Below are 17236 nucleotides of genomic sequence, written 5' to 3'. Positions count from 1 at the left end.
CCTACACTGGCAGGCAGATTCTTAACCACTGGACCACCAGGGAAGTCCAGCCTCTCAGCTTTTTTACAGGCTAAGGAAACTTACCAACTCTAGGGAGCCCATAGATTCCTGGCAACCTCAGATCCCCAGGTGGGCCAAACCTCTTTTCATTTCCGGTGTTGGGGAACAATTTGAGTTTGTGTCAGCGTGCGCTGAGCGCTCAGAAGTTGTTCCACGCCACATCCATTTAAGTGGATGTAACTTTTTATTATTACAGCCACTTATTTGAAGGCACATAATACCATCTGGAAGGGTTTTTCCAGGCAGTAGTAATTGATCACTCTGGAATTCAACTATTAAAAAAAAAATAAAGACATGGCTTTAATGTTTAGCTCTTGTCTCTCACGCTTGACAAGAATCCTCTTCATCCTGTCTGTGATGTGCTTCTCTTTTGTGTTTCAGTCTGAAAGAATAAGTCACTTTGGGTGAAAGGTGTCTAGATGTCCAGAAACTTCCATTCATGCAGACTTCAAACTATCACTTGGGAAAGTTGCCAACATTATTTGCTGTGTGTGCCCTTATTTCAGAGTCACGGGAGGTCTGAAGGAGCTTCCAGCGTCACATCCACATAACCGCCGCTTAGTGAGCAGAGCTTCCTTGCTGTGAGCCACGTGCTGGATTCTTCTTATGAGTTCTAGCGTGTTCCCCTCGTTAGCCTCCCTGAGTGGAAGGTATCCTCCCCATTTAAGGAAGATAAGGTTAAGATTGGGGCTTCCCTGGTGGCTCAAATGGTAAAGAATCTGCCTGTAATGCAGGAGACCCAGGTTCGGTCCCTGGGTCAGGAAGATTCCCCTGGAGAAGGGAATGGCTATGGGGTCTCAAAGAGTCAGACATGACAGCAACTGAGCGCGCACACACAAACACACACAGGCTGAAATTTAGAGAGGCCAAATAACTCACTAAAAGCTCCCCAGGTAGTGAGTGACAGAAGTGGACCCCGTCTGGCAGAGTCGCAAACTCTGTGTGCTGCCTGCTTCTTCAGCATCCACCTCTGAGTGCCTGGGGGCCAGGAGCCCCGCATGACCAGGGACACGTCTGTCATCAACAAAGTCAGGTCTGGGTCTACTTATCCTGATGCAGCAAGGGAGGACGTTCATGCCTCCGAAGTTCGGGGAACCTCTCAACAGGGAAAGATGAGCTTATGCTGGGGGACTGTAAAGATGGATTACAAAAGGGGAGCCAGCTTCGGGCGTTCACTGTCAAGATACGGGGCAGTCAGCAGCTAGTACCCCGCCCATCTTTGTTCAGCGGGGAAGGACTAAAGTGGAATGGGGACTGTCAGTAGCAAGAGAGCAGCAATCCCCCAGAATCACCCAGCAGAAGTCTTGGGGGCTGAAATACAGCCATGGATAGAAACCTCATTATGCAGCGTTGTCATGACCAGTTGGAAACGCTGCTTGTATTTCAATGGAAACTTCACAGTCTTCCCATCACAGGGCTGAGTTTCACTTTCTTAAGTAAAAACGGTATGACTTACCCCACAGTAAGTATTGGGAATGTAGCAGGGAACATGACATGTTCTCCTCCTCTCAAAAGGTTAGCAAAGAGAGGGCCAGGGAAGGGGGACACATTATCGAAGGTGATTTGTCCCCACTTTGTAATCAGGCTGTAGTCCTAATTGTTAAAATCTGCTGCACCCCTTCCACCCATCAGAAATGTTTGTGATGGTGAAATTTAAAAGGCAGCCCCACGACCACTGCCCTGGTTATCAACTGAAATGGTCTCTCAACAGAACTAATGGAGCAGTCCAGCTCTATCCACCTCCCATTCTTCCTTACTGTCCCCAGGATGAGCTTGCCAATATCCAAACTGTTGTTCAATTGCTAAGTCATGTCCAACTCTTTGTGACTCCCACCGCCCCTGGATCCTTGCAAGAAGGCTGTCTCCCCATCTCACGGGCTCAGAGCACCAGCCACACTCAGCGGCTCAGAAGCGTGGTGTCATTTGTTTCGTGTCTGTGTCTCATGCAGGACACCTTCACGTGCCCCATGACGACAGAGGTGGTCTGTCGTGTCCACCCCAGTCCCCTGATGCCCAGCATGGTGGGGACACTGCCTGGCACTCAGTCGATGCCTGATGTAGATGAATGTCTTCTTAACTGCGTGCTCACCTCCCCACTCAGATGCCTGCCCGTAAGCATTCCATGTATTTTCATCTCTATGTCCAGAAATTAGCCCAGAAGTGGTCATGTAGTAGGTACTCTTATTTCCTATAAAATGAGTGATTGAACATTTTCCCCTTTGATCGCCCAATAAGTCATTTTAGAACCATGAAAAGGGAGTAAAATAATCCTATGTTCTTTTACTTGACTTGAATAGAAATTTTTAGTCTCTCCAAAATGTCATCGTTTCAAGTCTCAGCAGGCATACAAAACTTTTGGAAGCTCACTGCTTTGAGTTTTCATCACAGTTCAAATCACCGTGCTCCATGTAAAATGGAATTTGTATTTCTTGATCAGTATGGGGCCTTAGGCTCTCAAAAGAAAAACATGGCATCTCTCACTGAAGACGCTTTAACTCTACATCTGAGCGGAACTACTCCTCTCCTCTCTGAAGGAAGTCTTTGAAAAGAAGTCATTGAAATTACTGACCTAGCAAATAAACAGAGCTACCCTAGACTTAACCTTCATTACTGGGCGCATAAAACCTGCATACCCTATTTTCTGGGAAGACGCACAGGATGTAAATGCCCTTCCAGCTGTGAGCCCTCTGGAGAGCAGGCCTTCAGCTGTTAATCTCTGCCCACTGTCTCCAACATCAAAACGCAGCCGCCGAGACATCTTGAACAAGTAAATTACTGGGGAGCTTGAGTATGTTCTTTAACAACTACTTGCTCTAAAGAGGCTGACAGTTTTAAACGGGTGCATTTCCAAGAGACCTCATCAGATGTTTCCACGAAGATGTAAGCAGCCTCAAGTCCGAGGAGCCTGCAGAGCAAGTATGAGGAGCACCCAGGCCACCCCGCCGGGGGCCCAGGCTGACACACACACCTGAGGGAGCCCCCTGGCACGGAAAATCGCTCTTTGGAACATGTTTCTTTCGGGTTTTTCTGTGTTTCTACAGAACCCTGGCTTTTCCTCATCTGAGAAGTTAATATTGCTCCTAGTCAGAAGTTTTCCTAAAATGATCAGATGAGCTTTCACAAACGCGATCCTCTCTATTCCATCCCGATTTCTTTTACTTTCTCCTCCTGCTACTTGAACATCGTGGGCTTAACTTTTAAGATCTCAGAGGAGAGCAGAGGCTCCAGAGGAAGGGAGGGTATTTCATGCCACTCTTGGGAAGACTCAAACCTTACATCCAGTTTTTTAAAAGAAAACTCTTCAAAACTGCAAAGCGTGAAGAAGTCAGAAACTTCTCATCCTGGTTTAATAACCAGAACGTCTTGGCTTATTCCCATTCAGATTTAGTTAGAATTCTCAACCCAAAGAAACCACCCAGACTCAAAGACAAGGTAGACTAGTCACTAATTGAGCCTTGCTTCTCTCTTCCTTAGGGTCTGAGGTTAACTACAAATGTGCCAGTGGCTAACTAATTAACCATCTAATGAATGGTGGTGGCTAGGGTCTCTGGATCTCGACCCAGGAGAAGGGCACAAGTGGCGAGACAATCGCACATCCCCAAATCTGAGAGACGAAGTCAAGGAACTGCATGTGTGCAACTGTGTCTCCAAGGCTGTGACTGTTTGTCCAGGCAATCAGTGGGCGATTTTGATGGCTCTTAGTTTGATAACACTCTGAATTTTGCAATACCAGTTCCCCCAGTCATTTTCAGTGCCGGATAGGGGGACATGTCATCCTATATCACTACTTTGAAGTCACCCAAATAAAATATTTATGAATTTCTGGTTACAACGCTTCTAAAACACTCTGTGATGGTCAAGGGCAATTTAGAAACAAATTTCTATTTGTCCAGTCTTAGTTTTGGAAAGGGGTGCTACAGCAGATGGGCATGATATTAATGAGCGCATTTCAATGCTGTGGAATCCCATGGTATCCTAGCTTATTACAAGGCTGATGCTGGACACAGAGTAGCTGTTTGCTAAACGCTTGTGCAATTGGCACTGATTAGATAGACCATGGGCCACAGCCTGTTCTGTTGCACCTGTCATGTAGAGAACAAGCATCACATACAGCTCACCCAGGAGGTGATGCTCCCCACCCACTGGAGCTTTACAAATGAAAGATTTCTAATGCAAATGAATTATATATTATACTTGAATAATGGACAGTAACCGAATAACACATTATCTCCATAAATATGTTCAACCAAAGCCTTAAGCATTATTCTTATTTACTAAAAAAGTAACCACAGAATTCATGTTAACATAGCATTTTATGGAGCACACTACCTTGCATTTGTTTAAGAAAGTCAACTTCCTGTCCAGAATGTATAAATTTAGTAGACCTTAAGGAAGAAGGTTGTGTGTACGTGTGTGCCTGCTGAGCCACTCAGTCGTGTCTGCCTCTGTGCAACCCCATGGACTGTAGTCCGCCAGGCCCCTCTGTCCATGGGTTTCTCCAGGAAAGAATGCTGGAGTGGGCTGCCATTTCCTTCTCCAGGGGATCTTACCTACCCAGGGATCGAACCTGGGTCTCCTGCATTGCAGATAAATTCTTTCCCTACTGAGCCACCTGGAAAGTCCCTGAGGAAGAAGCTTATTCTTATCTAACTCATAAGGTGCAAGAAATATCACAAGTTAAATGTAATGTCCCAAAGCCAGATATTGGTTAAATACAAAATATTTTAAAAATCACTTCTAATATTTAGATGTCAAACAGGATAATACATGCTGATTGTATTTTCATTTAGTTTATCTTACATGGGGATGAGTTTAAAACCAAATGGAGTGAGAGTGGGGAGAAGCAATTTAAGAAAATCAACATATTAAAAGGCACCTACCATGAGTGCAGTAAATACATTATTCAGCAGCAAGTTAGTGAGGCTGTATTTGCTTCTGAAGTTCTTACCAGAAAGAATGCTTTCTCCCTTAATCTATCGTCTGCTGCCTGACTTTATCCAAGCAATTGTGACTTATTCTACTGATCAAACAGGCTGAGCAAGTTGATTATCTATGCATGGATGCTTCAGTGTAAAAGACATCTCGGGAGCAGTTCAACTTTCTAATTTTTAAAAAACAAAAGGGGCAAAAGAGAGGAGGGAATGGAGCCACAGGGCTTAATATCCAACTAATGAAATGCTAATGCACACAAATAAATTTTGAAAGAACACAAACATTGCTTTGAAATTAGTGATACCTCTTCCATTGTCTGAAAAAATGGCAGATTGAAACCTGTATCGCGATGTTTACTATGTTTAATTTTCAATTGTTTCTTTGATGCCTCAGATAGAAAGATTTGCACCTGCAAAGAAAAAAGGCTCTGAACAGATTGCAAACACTCTGCAAACACTTCATCAGGAATGTTAGTTGTCAGCATACCCAAGGGAGCACAAGGGAGCCTTGATGATATCTTATATGCCTTTGACTCCTTTTGATTAATAAATGCAAACAATTTTTCTCAGTAACCTCTGCTGCAATCTCTGCATGACAATCAGGGACAACCTCTGGTGAAGGGAGGCACTGGAGTCTGTTTTCGGTTCTTCGGCTGTAGAATAAATAGTTGATGTTTAATGCCTTTTGACAATTAGAGAATGAAGTCTCTGCAGCTATGCAATTTCAGCAACTGTTTATTATTTCTGTTCCCTGCAATGAAAGATCAATGTTTACGATAATTTTAACTCCACTCTGGGTGGACAATTTGATTATTTCTTTCCCACAGTTTCATGTCCTCTTTTATTGAATTCTTGGGTGCAAATATCACTGGCTTTTCACAAAATGGATTTGTGATGTTTCCATCAAAACAATGTATTGAATGGGCATTATAAGGAAGCCAAGTGTGACTCTCATGGAATATTCCATTGTTACTTCCCAAGGCAAACACAGCGGCTGAAACCTGTGAAAAAGTCGAGTTTGGTCCCGCTTGAAGCCCCGTAGTCTTCCTTTGGGAGTGCCTTAGCAAGATCCATGACTTTGCTGTAGGTATCAGGGCAGCAGGGCACTCTGGAATTACAGATTCTAGACTTCTCTGCTGCTGGGGAGCCTCTGCACAATGCGGAGGTGGTGGACAAGAGCGGCAGGGCTGTGGCATTGTATAGCTCCAGGAGACACGTTCCAGGGAATCGGGACAGAACAGTGGCCCGAGGCTGTGCGATGCACTCAGAGCTCTGGCAGATTTGTGTAAAGCTCAAGAGGTCAGGCATGCCAAGGACGCCAGGGTACAGAGGAAAAAGCCTGAAGCTTAGATACTCTGGCGTACATGGGTCTGGATCCAGGGGTGTGACCCTATGGCTTCTGCCAGTCGTCCACTCATCTTTCCCTCACTTAGTGATTCATTCCAGTGGTCATGTATGGATGTGAGAGTTGGACTATAAAGAAAGCTGAGCACCAAAGAATTGATGCTTTTGAACTGTGGTGTTGGAGAAGACTCTTGAGAGTCCCTTGGACAGCAAGGAGATCCAACCAGTCCGTCCTAAAGGAAATCAGTCCTGGGTGTTCATTGGAAGGACTGATGCTGAAGCTGAAACTCCAATACTCTGGCCACCTGATGTGAAGAACTGACTCACTGGAAAAGACCCCGATGCTGGGAAAGATTGAAGGCAGGAGGAGAAGGGGACAACAAAGGATGAGATGGTTGGATGGTATCACCAATGTGATGGACATGAGTTTGAGTAGGCTCTGGGAGTTGGTGATGGACAGGGAGGCCTGGCATGCTGCAGTCCATGGGGTCTCAAAGAATCGGACACGACTGAGGGGCTGAACTGAACTGAAGTGATTCATTCAGTTATCCAATACATGTTCACTGGGTCCTCCCAATTTGCCATTCGCCTGGGGCAACAGTGGGGAGCTGGTGGCCCAACGGAAAGGAGAATGAGTTGGTACATGTTTAGTCAGTTTGGGCTGCTTTTGCAAGATGATGCAGACTGGGTTACTGATACACAACAGAAACTTATTTCTTTCAGTTCTTGAGGCTGTAATACCTGCTCAGGGTGCCGGCATAATCAGGCTAGGGTCCTCTTCTGGGTTGCAGATAGCCATTTTCACATATCCTTATGCGGAGGAAGGGGCAAGGGAGATTTCTGGGGTCTCTTTTATAAGGACACTAATCTCATTCCTACAGGCGCCATCCTTATGAACTAATCACCCCCAAAAGCCTCTCCTCACATGAGAGACTTGCATTTCTTTTTCTTTTATTTTGGCCACACTCCGCAACTTAGGATCTTAGTTCCCCTGCATGCATGAAAGCTGTGTCACTTCAGTGATGTCCAACTCTTTGAGACCCCACGGACCGTAGTCCGCCAAGCTCCCATGTCTGTGCAATTCTCCAGGCAAGAATACTGGAGCGGGTTGTCAGGCCCTTCTCCGGGGGATCTTCCTGACCCAGGGATCAAACCCAAATCTCTTATATCTCTTGCATTGCAGAGAGGTTATTTACCACTAGCACCACATTGAACTCATGGACAGTAAAAGCATGGAGTCCTGACCACTGGACTGCCCAGGAATTCCCCTAGAGGTTTGTATATCAACATATGAATCCGGGGTGGGGGACACCCTCGGTCCATAACGTCAGGCTGTGGCTGGGAAGTGGACTAAGGACTAGACCGAGGCCTGCTCAGCGCATTGGGAGCTTGGTTTGAGTGCTGGGAGGGAACGCTGCTCAGAGATGGGGTGTGGTGGGGTGGACTGAGCTGCCCTGTGGCCAAAGGAGGCAATGCCGACTTCTTTGACCAGACCAGGCCAGGAAGGCAATCAGAGCATTCCTAGGGCCTGTGGAAGTTGGAGCATTAGGCAAGTTACTGTAACCACTGTCACTCTGTCTTGAAACAAGGGACAATAATTCCTGACAAGAGACTGGTTGGGTGGCTTTAATGAAATAGTGTATCCAAAGCAAGTATAAAAGAGGATGTGCTAACAAATGACAGATGTAATGACGGATAGTGTTATAATTAATCTCCACTGGGCATAGCAGTTTCATGAGACTCTCACTTGGCCAAATACAGTATATTCCTCTCCATCTCTACACTATTTAATTTCTTAGATTTGTCTTAATGACCTTGGCATCTATATATTTGTTACCATAAGTCAGCTCAAATAATTTTCAGAAATGGATGGGATACATTGTAAATAGAATTATCTGGGATAATAAGTAGATTTCAAGTCCTGCTGATGAATTGATCCATCCATCTTATTTTCAAGGTGCTTTCTATTCAGAAAAAGATAAAGTGTCTGGGAGAAAAATAAGATGGAAGACAGAAGAATCTCAGTTGTAGATTATTATTTCTAGTTGGATGAACTGGTAGGAAGAAGTCCGCAGACTTTATGCACGACGAGACGGCTGTGCTGTGAATGTTCTGCTATCGTTGGATGAAGCCGTGTCACGTTCCAGCCAGCAATCAGTGTGGCAGGGGTTCAATGTGAAGAGTGACTGCAGGTGATAAATACTCCATCCTTCATACCCAGAGCTGATATTTGGGCCTGCCAACGCTTGGATCCACTGGCACTTTCTGACCCATGAGATCGGGACTCCAGGTGGCTGTGGGCAATGAGGGGCCAGCTTATATGGTATCAGGTGGGGCCCAAGAGATGTATTCTCCTAGAGGATGGGCTTGGGAGGGAGTGTCCAAGAGCAGGGACCAGGCGAGCTTAAGCTTGTGTCCCGTCTGCCACTCACTTTCCAGGGGCATGACCTTGCTGAGAAAGACTGAAGAGGCTAAATCCTCTCTCAGCCTCCAGTTCCCTGTCTGTAAAATGGGTGAAAATAACACCCACCTCAAAGGTGGAGTTAAGATCCTTGCTGAGCTCCTCGTCCTTACTCTGGTATACAGTTAATATGTAATAAAAAACATTCTTTTGAAGAAAGATGGTGATAATACTTCCGAATTTGCCCTGGTTGATAGCAGATTTCTACTCATATTAAAGCTATGGAGATGTCTTTTTTTTTTTTTTAAGATATTTATTTGCCTGTCCTGGGTCTTAGTTGAGGCACTCGGGACCTTTGATCTTTGTTGCAGCACACGGCATCTTTAGTTGAGGCATGCGAACTCTTAGTTGCAGCTGGTAGGGTCTATTTCTCTAACCAGGGACTGAACCCAGGACCCTTGCATTGGGAGCACAGAGTCTTAGCCACTGGACCGCCAGGGAAGTTCCTAAAGATGTCTTCAGAAAACACACTTTAAAGCAAATTTGAATTAAGGAAACGAGATGGTGGAAGCCCTAGTCATCTTGGATCTGAAGTAGTGAGTGAACACCCCACGTCCTTTTGCCGGGGGTAATTACCCAGGACAGATGCATTTGGCTGACGCAGGTCTGGCCTTGACCCGGGCAGCAGGGATGGTAGGTATTGATTTTGGCTGGGCCATTCTTGGGTGAGACTGAGGCAAGAAGGGAATCACCAAGGACTGTCTTCTACGAGGTGTGCCCCCAGGGTAGAGAAAAACTCCATGTAACCCCTGGTAATAAGGCCTGTGTACACCAGGGGGACACCTCCTTCTGTCCTCAGGACAACCCCTAAGGAACTATTCCTATTTCCGTCTCACAGATAAGACTCAGGACACAGAACAAGCAGAGTGAGGTTTGACCCCTGCGGGGTAGGGGTGTGTTCTGTTAGTCTTGTCCCTCCCCAGGCGGGTACTGAGCCCTCAAAGGCGTGTTCTGATGGTACAGGCAGGGCTAGCATGCCAATGAAGACATTCCACAGAGATGAGCTACATCATCGATTTTATTTCATAGTTATCAACGCCAGTGTAGTGAGAAATAATATTAAATGTATAGCAATAGATAAAAAAGACCTTTAGAGGAGAGAGCTAATTAAGGAGTAAGGCTGGATTATTTAAAAGAAAAATTGTTCGTATGAAAGGAGATACCCTCAGAGCAGCCGACAGAGGAGTGAGGAAGTCAGCTCTCCGGGTAGGAGGAGAATGTGCAGCCTTCGCAAAGTGCTGATCTGGGACACGCAAATAATAGAAGAGTGTGCGGTCATTATGGATTGAGCCCGCCATGGGCTCCTGGTGTGAACTTGTTATCGGAGTATTTTATAGTCCACCTGACCGAAAAGAGCAACTGGACTGTGAAATGATAGAGCAAATAAAAAAAGCCGTAAAAGAGCCAGAGTGATAGTAATGGGAGATTTTAAGTACCTGAGCACAGAGCAGAGTGCATTAAGTGGATGAAATAAAGCTTGAAGCATGTGTGGAAGAGGCTTTGGGGATGGGAGAGTGGGAGGCGGGGAGGAGGCTGGCGAGGAGGGAGGGGAGTTTCTCCGGAGGGGACTGTTTAGCTCAGGATCTAACGTATTAGTACCTAACACGGAAGGTATAATTAAAATCAGCATCTGTATTAGCATGCATGTTCCTGCTGCTGGTCAGCCCAGTCCTTTTCTCTCAGCCTCTGCTTGCAAGAGAGTCTTCTAGACCCAGCTTTCTGCATCCATAGGAGGTTCCAGCACAGCCTCCAGTTCGTCCAACCCACACCTCAGGCATTTTGGGGGTGACTGTGTTAGTCTCTCTGACATGTCCAACTCTTTTCAACCCTATGGACTGTAGCCCACCAGGCTCCTCTATCCATGGGATTTTCCAGGCAAGAATACCGGAGTGGGCAGCCATTCCCTTCTCCAGGGGATCTTTCTGACCCATGGATCAAGCCTAGGTCTGTTGCATTGCAGGCAGGTTCTTTATCATCTGAGCCGTGGGGGGGACTGGAATTCTAAGATCAATGTCAGCATTGATTCCTAAATTCAACACGTTGCAGCCTTGTTCAAATTGCACTGTTTAGTGTATATTTCAGGAGAAGGCGATGGCACCCACTCCAGTCCTCTTGCCTGGAAAATCCCATGGGTGGAGGAGCCTGGTAGGCTGCAGTCCATGGGGTCGCTAAGAGTCGGACACGACTGAGCGACTTCACTTTCACTTTTCACTTTCATGCATTGGAGAAGGAAATGGCAACCCACTCCAGTGTTCTTGCCTGGAGAATCCCAGGGATGGGGGAGCCTGGTGGGCTGCCGTCGATGGGGTCGCACAGAGTGGGACACGACTGAAGCGACTTGGCAGCAGCAGCAGCAGCAGTGTATATTTCAAGTTTACATTACATTTCTGGATTATAGCCTTAAAACATGTTTCTGAATAAGTCTCAGAGTGAGTGCTTCCTGTACCAGTAAATTATTAAATGCCTTTCCTCAAGATGATGCCAGGTCAGTCAAGCGTGCTGCCCTGCGGGGCTCAGGCTGTAGGACCAGACACCCAGCACTCACAGGTGCTAGGGCAAAGGTAGGCCCCGGAAGCCCCATGACAAATCCCCGGTGACTGGTGACAGGTAATGAGCGAAGCCATGAGTACATGGAAGGAAGGGAACTAGGGCAGGAGGAAAGCCACTGTCACTGTCTCTGTTTTCAGGATGGTTTGTGAACCGAGTTGTCGCCCGCCCTGGGGTAAGCCTGATCCAAACTCTCAGGCTGGACATCGAGAAAAGAATCCCAAACCAATAGCCAGCTGGTAGGCCCAGTGTGGGTAGATGCTCAGCCCAGCTGTAACTGAGAGTGCCATGCACCACACCAGCAGTCCCCAACCTTTTTGGCACTGGGACCCGTTTTTGTGGAAGACAGGGGTGGAGGGATGGTTTCGGGATGTTTCCAGTGCGCCACATCTATTGTGCACTTGACTTCTACTGTGTCACTTCCCCGGTGGCTCAGACGGTAAATCGTCTGCTTACAACTTGGGAGACCCAGGTTCGATCCCTGGGTCGGGAAGATCCCCTGGAGAAGGAAATGGCACCCCACTCCAGTACTCTTGCCTGGAAAATCCCATGTACGGAGGAGCCTGGTGGGCTACGGTCCCTACTGAGCGACTTTCTTTCTTTCTTATTTCTATTATTATTACAGTGTCACATATAATGAAATAATTATACAATTGTCACTTGCCATTCACTGATCAGATTTTGATTCGAGTCTGCAAGCAGTTGCGGTATTACCGTCTCTGTGCAGTCAAACTCTTTGCTGATGATAGTTTGCATTTGTAGCCACTCACCAGCATTACTGCATCAGCTCCACCTGAGATCGTCAGGCACTGGATTCTCATATGGAGCATGATTCCTGGATCCCTCACATACAGTTCTCAGTGGGGTCTGAGCTCCTATGAGAACCTAATGCCACCACTGATCTGACAAGAGGAGGTGCTTAGGCAGTAACGCAAATGCTTAGTTGCTCAGTCATGTCTGACCCTTTATGACCCTATGGACTGTAGCCTACCAGGCTCCTCCTCTGTCCATGGAACTTTCCAGGCAAGAGTACTGGAGTGGGTTGTGCTTTCCTTCTCCAGGGGATCTTCCCAACCCAAGGAGCGGGAAGCCCAGGGGCTTCCCAGGTGGTGCTAGTGGTAAAGAGTCAGCCTGTCAATAAAGAAGACACAGTCGATGGGGAGCAGCTGTAAACACAGATGACGCCTCCTCTGCAGCCCACCTGATGCCTCTGTCCATGGGATTTCCCAGCAAGAGTACTGGAGCAAGTTGTCATTCCCTCCTCCAGGGAATCTTCTCGACCCAGGGAATGAACCCACATCTCCTGCGTCTGTAACTGAGAGATGCCAAGTTCTGAGCTTTCAGATGCAAGAGGCGGAGTGGGTGGGGAACAGCCCAGGGTCCAAACCATCACACAGGAGCGCCAGGCACAGTGCAGGGGCCTCCTCAGGGGGGCAAACCATCACACAGGAGCGCCAGGCACAGTGCGGGGGCCTCCTCACAGGGGCCAAACCATCACACAGGAGCGCCAGGCACAGTGCGGGGGCCTCCTCACAGGGGCCAAACCATCACACAGGAGCGCCAGGCACAGTGCGCGGGCCTCCTCGGGGGGCAGTCTCTCTCCTCAGCCCCAGTCCGCTCTGCCCCTGTCTCTGCAGGGGTGTGGTGACTGTACTCCAAGGTTGTGGGGAGGAATGAAGTCCCCCCACCATCTCCCATCCCGTTCTGTTCAGTTTCGTTTGTTTCTGAAGCACTTGGTTCTAACACACCAAACTCCAAAAGGCGGCTCAGCATGCCCCCTTCACAACGCAAAAATAAAACCCTGGCAAAATATTATTTTAGCTATTTGTTCTGAGATGACGCTTGCCATTTTCAGGATGTTAATAATGGGCTCTGAGGGGATTTTTCTCCCTGGGTCCAATAACAATGTTATAAAATTAAACATCCATGTGAGTGAAGGAAATTGAAGTAATTATCCTGCAGAGTGGAGGAGAGCCTCTTCGTGCTCCAGAGCACCCTCAGCCCTGGGCACAGCAAAGTAACCCCTGACAGCCGCTCTCCCACAGCAGAGCTCCTCTTCAGTGCCAGGAATCCACCGACATTTGGAAGCCTCATCCCTCCACATCATGTCCCCACTTAACACCCTTCCCTTCCTGGTGGCCCTCCAGGGCTTTGTGAGGCAGAAGCAAGAGCAGAGCAAAGATGTGCGATGGTCACCACATCCCTGCAGGGCCCACCCAAGGTCATCCCTGGCTCCGCCTCCCATGTGAGTACTCTCCGCTTCCCTGACCTCAGTGACTGAGTAGACACTGACCAACGTTCTAGGGAAGGCTTCCCAGGTGGCGCTAGTGGTAAGGAACTCGCCTGCCAAACAGGAGATGCAGGTTTGATCCCCGGGTTGGGGAGCTCCCCTAGAGTAGGAAATGGCAACTCACTCCAGTCTTCTTGCTTGGGAAATCCCGTGGACAGAGGAACCTGGTGGGCTACAGTCCATGGGGTCTCAAAGGGTTAGACACGACTGAGCACGCACGCATGAGGTTCTAGGGAAGGGAGCTTTCGGTCCTTATTTAGCTTCGATCAGAAGTGTTACGGCCTTGGTGTATGATAGGTACTTCTTATCTGCAAGGCTAACTTTATTGTAATGAAAGCATAATGAGCAACAGGCTACTTTCAGACGCTGGAGATGAATGCCTTTTCCTACCTTCCTTTGTCTGCCTCCAGGACACTCATCACCCCAAAATATATGGTTTCCTGTCAGTCTGGAGGTCCCCGCTCTTCTTTGTCTGCCCATGGACACTTGCTGTTTATAAGATGCATGGTTCCTGCCCTTTGGCCCATGCTCTCCTTTCTCTATTCATATCTAGCTACCCACGTGCTGTAACTAAGTCTGAGCTGAGAAGAGGGGTGGGGTAGGGTTGGTGGGGCTTCTGTCTGCCTCACCCTTGACCCCTGGGCCACTGAGGGCAAGAGGAGCTTCCCAGAGTGTCGGTTTTCCTTACAGAGAGAAATATCCGCCTCACTCTCCTCCAGAGATACTGTGTGTGCATGTGAAATAATGGATAGAAGTACTTTTTCAAAGCACCATGCAAATGCAAAATAGTGATGCCATTGTCTGAAGTTCAGATCAATCTGATGTATTATCATGGTAGCAGGGGTCACACTGGAAAATCCATTAGTGAGGTCTTCTGGGCTAGGAGACTCCAGTTTGGATTCTAGTGCAACCGTGACAATTGTAAGCTGCTCCCCTAGTGCATATTAAATGGCTCTGTTGGCTGAATAAAGGTTGTTTGCTTTGATGGCTCTTCATTTCCACAGTTGCTCATCTTTTTTGCATAAAAATACCTGTGCAGCCCTGCTCCCAGAGCCTTATATTTATTTGCTTTGTGTGGTTTGGTTATCGTATTTCTGCTAAGAAGGACAGTCTGAGGAATAAGCAGGAATGCTTCACCTTACTCCATGGTAACACATCTGTCCTTGGAATGAGGATTCACTCATTCATTCATTCATTTGTTCCATAAATACCTGTGTATCAGCACAAACCTGAGCTATGATTATTTCTTCATAAATCTTGCAGTGTTTCTATTTCAAAATATTTTCTTAGATCCACTTGTATACAACTCCACAAATCCATTTATCAAGGAAAATTTGGAGACCAAGTGTTGGTTTTCAGTCTCAGCACTGTTGATGCATCTTTGGAGAATTTCCAGCAAATCACTAGGCACATCTCCTGTGTTGGGTGCACTGCTCCCCATTTAGCCGCATCTGTCCCCACACCAGGCAGGTTTGTCTTGGAGCATCTTGTGAGGGCTTCTCTCCCTGGTGAGAATGTCCACTGGCCATCAGGTGGGTGGCCACTATGAGCCTTATTTCCTAGGTGGCCAATGAGCTTAGAGTCAAAAAGGACAGCTGGAAGTGGAGGGCAGGTGAAGCTAGGAAAAGTCATGAGCTAGATTCCACCAGGAAGAACCGAAACCAGAGGACCCTGTCAAGTGGCCACCTCCCCAGGAGAAAGCCAGGGTGGAGGATGGGGAGGATGGGGAGGATGGGGAGGATGGGGAGGGTGGGGAGGGGTTCCAGCTAAGCCCTTAGCACTGGCGGCTGAAGCAGCCACGCGTGTGTGCTCAGTTGCTTCAGTCGTGTCCAACTCTGTGTGACGCTAGGGACTCTAGCCCGCCAGGCTCCTCTATCCATGGGCTTCTCCAAGGCAAGAATACTGGAGTGGGCTGCCATGCCCTCCTCCAGGGGATCGTCCCGGGGATCAAACCCATGGTGTCTCCTGCATCTTCTGCATTGCAGGCGGATTCTTTACTGCTGAACAACCCAGGAAGCCCTCAGCAGCCATGTTTAGAGCCAAATACATGGAGCCCACCCTCCATCCTTGCAACATAAGTTAACGAGGGGTGTTTATTTACTGCTGTGTCCCAAGCCTTTTATGGCCACCCCACACATATCTTAATGTGCCAGCGGTCGCCGCCTGGGTACCATCTGACATTTAATGCATCCTGGTGACATTTTTCCCAGCAGCCACAGGATCCTGAATTGTTTCAATGAACTGTTCCGTTTTGCCCACCCGGCTGCCGCCTTACCTGAGCCGTGACCCAGAGGCAGCCCTCACTCATCCTTTCGGCTCGGTGGGGACCAGTCAGCACTGCCAGGCTCTTTGTTTTCCCGAATCCGTGGCTGGGGCATCTGCAGATTAGCTAATGGAGGGTGCTCCATCTTGCCAAATGTTAATGGTGTAAAATGTGATCATTTTGCTGACAAATGTAAACAGGTTTCATTCTGACTTGCGGTAGGAATAATCCCTCAGTTTTGCAACCTGGGAACAATAGATTTTGTTGATGTTGATTGCTCCATTTCTAGCTCCTTCCAGTGATACAGCGATTCTTTCCGTTGCAGCTTTCAGGTGATACGTGTACAATGTTTTCTCATTAGCTCCCTAATGATCGATACGGTGAATTCCGCGTCTGCGTTGCACCACCTTATAACCGCAAATGAATCTGTTAGAGCAGTCAGTGCAGACACATGTCCTGTCTCACTCCTGCCTGCTCTGAGAAGTTTCTTTTCCTTCCTCCAAAGTCATCAAGAGCTCAGAGGTCTGTGAGATGATGCTGTCCCCTCACGTGTTTCTCTCCTGCTCAGTGCAACCCACCAGGGAAATAACTTTTCATTTTAACCTTGGGTTAATATTAACAGTCTGAGAATTTTTCCTGAGAAAGTCATTTTACACACATCTCCACTTCTGCAAATATATGCAAGAGGTACCCTCCCCATGTGGCTCTCATTATGACATTTCTCCCCAAATTTTAGTGAAAGAAATGTTTAAAATTACATGGGGATTTGGCATTAAATTCCACACTTAAGGAGCCCACTGGCAGGACTCTGCTTGATGGCCTCTAAATTAGTAATGAGGAATTCATTAATTTATATTGCATTTCTACTTCTGTCCTGGGCCCTGGGGAGACTGAGGGGAACCAAAACCCTCCTCGGAGAGCCTGCAAGCTGCTGGGAGAGACAGAAACAACGATGCTGCTGATCGTAGAGACGAAACCCTGGTGAGGGCTGGACAGGACCGAGGCTCCCAGGACGGGCGACTAGGCACCTGAGGTCACCAGTGGTGTCCTGGAGGGAATTCCTCATGGACTGAATGCGCAAGGGTGCATGGGAGTGGAAGTGAGCATGAGGAAGCTCCCAGGTCAAAGGTGAGCAGCGTCCCAGGAGATGGGTGAGGAGAAGGGAGAGGGAAGCCCGTATGGGAACGAGTGGAAGAAGGAAGCCAAGATCTCCATCCTGGGAGCAGAGGGAGGCAGAGAAGGGAATGGATGCTGAAGACACGACCAAATTTCTGGCTTGAAAGCAGTCTCCCTGGATTTGGCTGGGGAATAGGTTGGGGATGCTCCAGATGGCGTGAGGG

Source organism: Bos grunniens, chromosome 26, assembly GCF_055505025.1.
Source record: "Bos grunniens cultivar Pamir isolate PY7600 chromosome 26, Bosgru_T2T1.0, whole genome shotgun sequence".
Taxonomy (NCBI): Eukaryota; Metazoa; Chordata; class Mammalia; order Artiodactyla; family Bovidae; genus Bos; species Bos grunniens.
The sequence above is the reverse complement of the archived record's forward strand: the minus strand, read 5'-3'. Positions refer to the sequence as shown.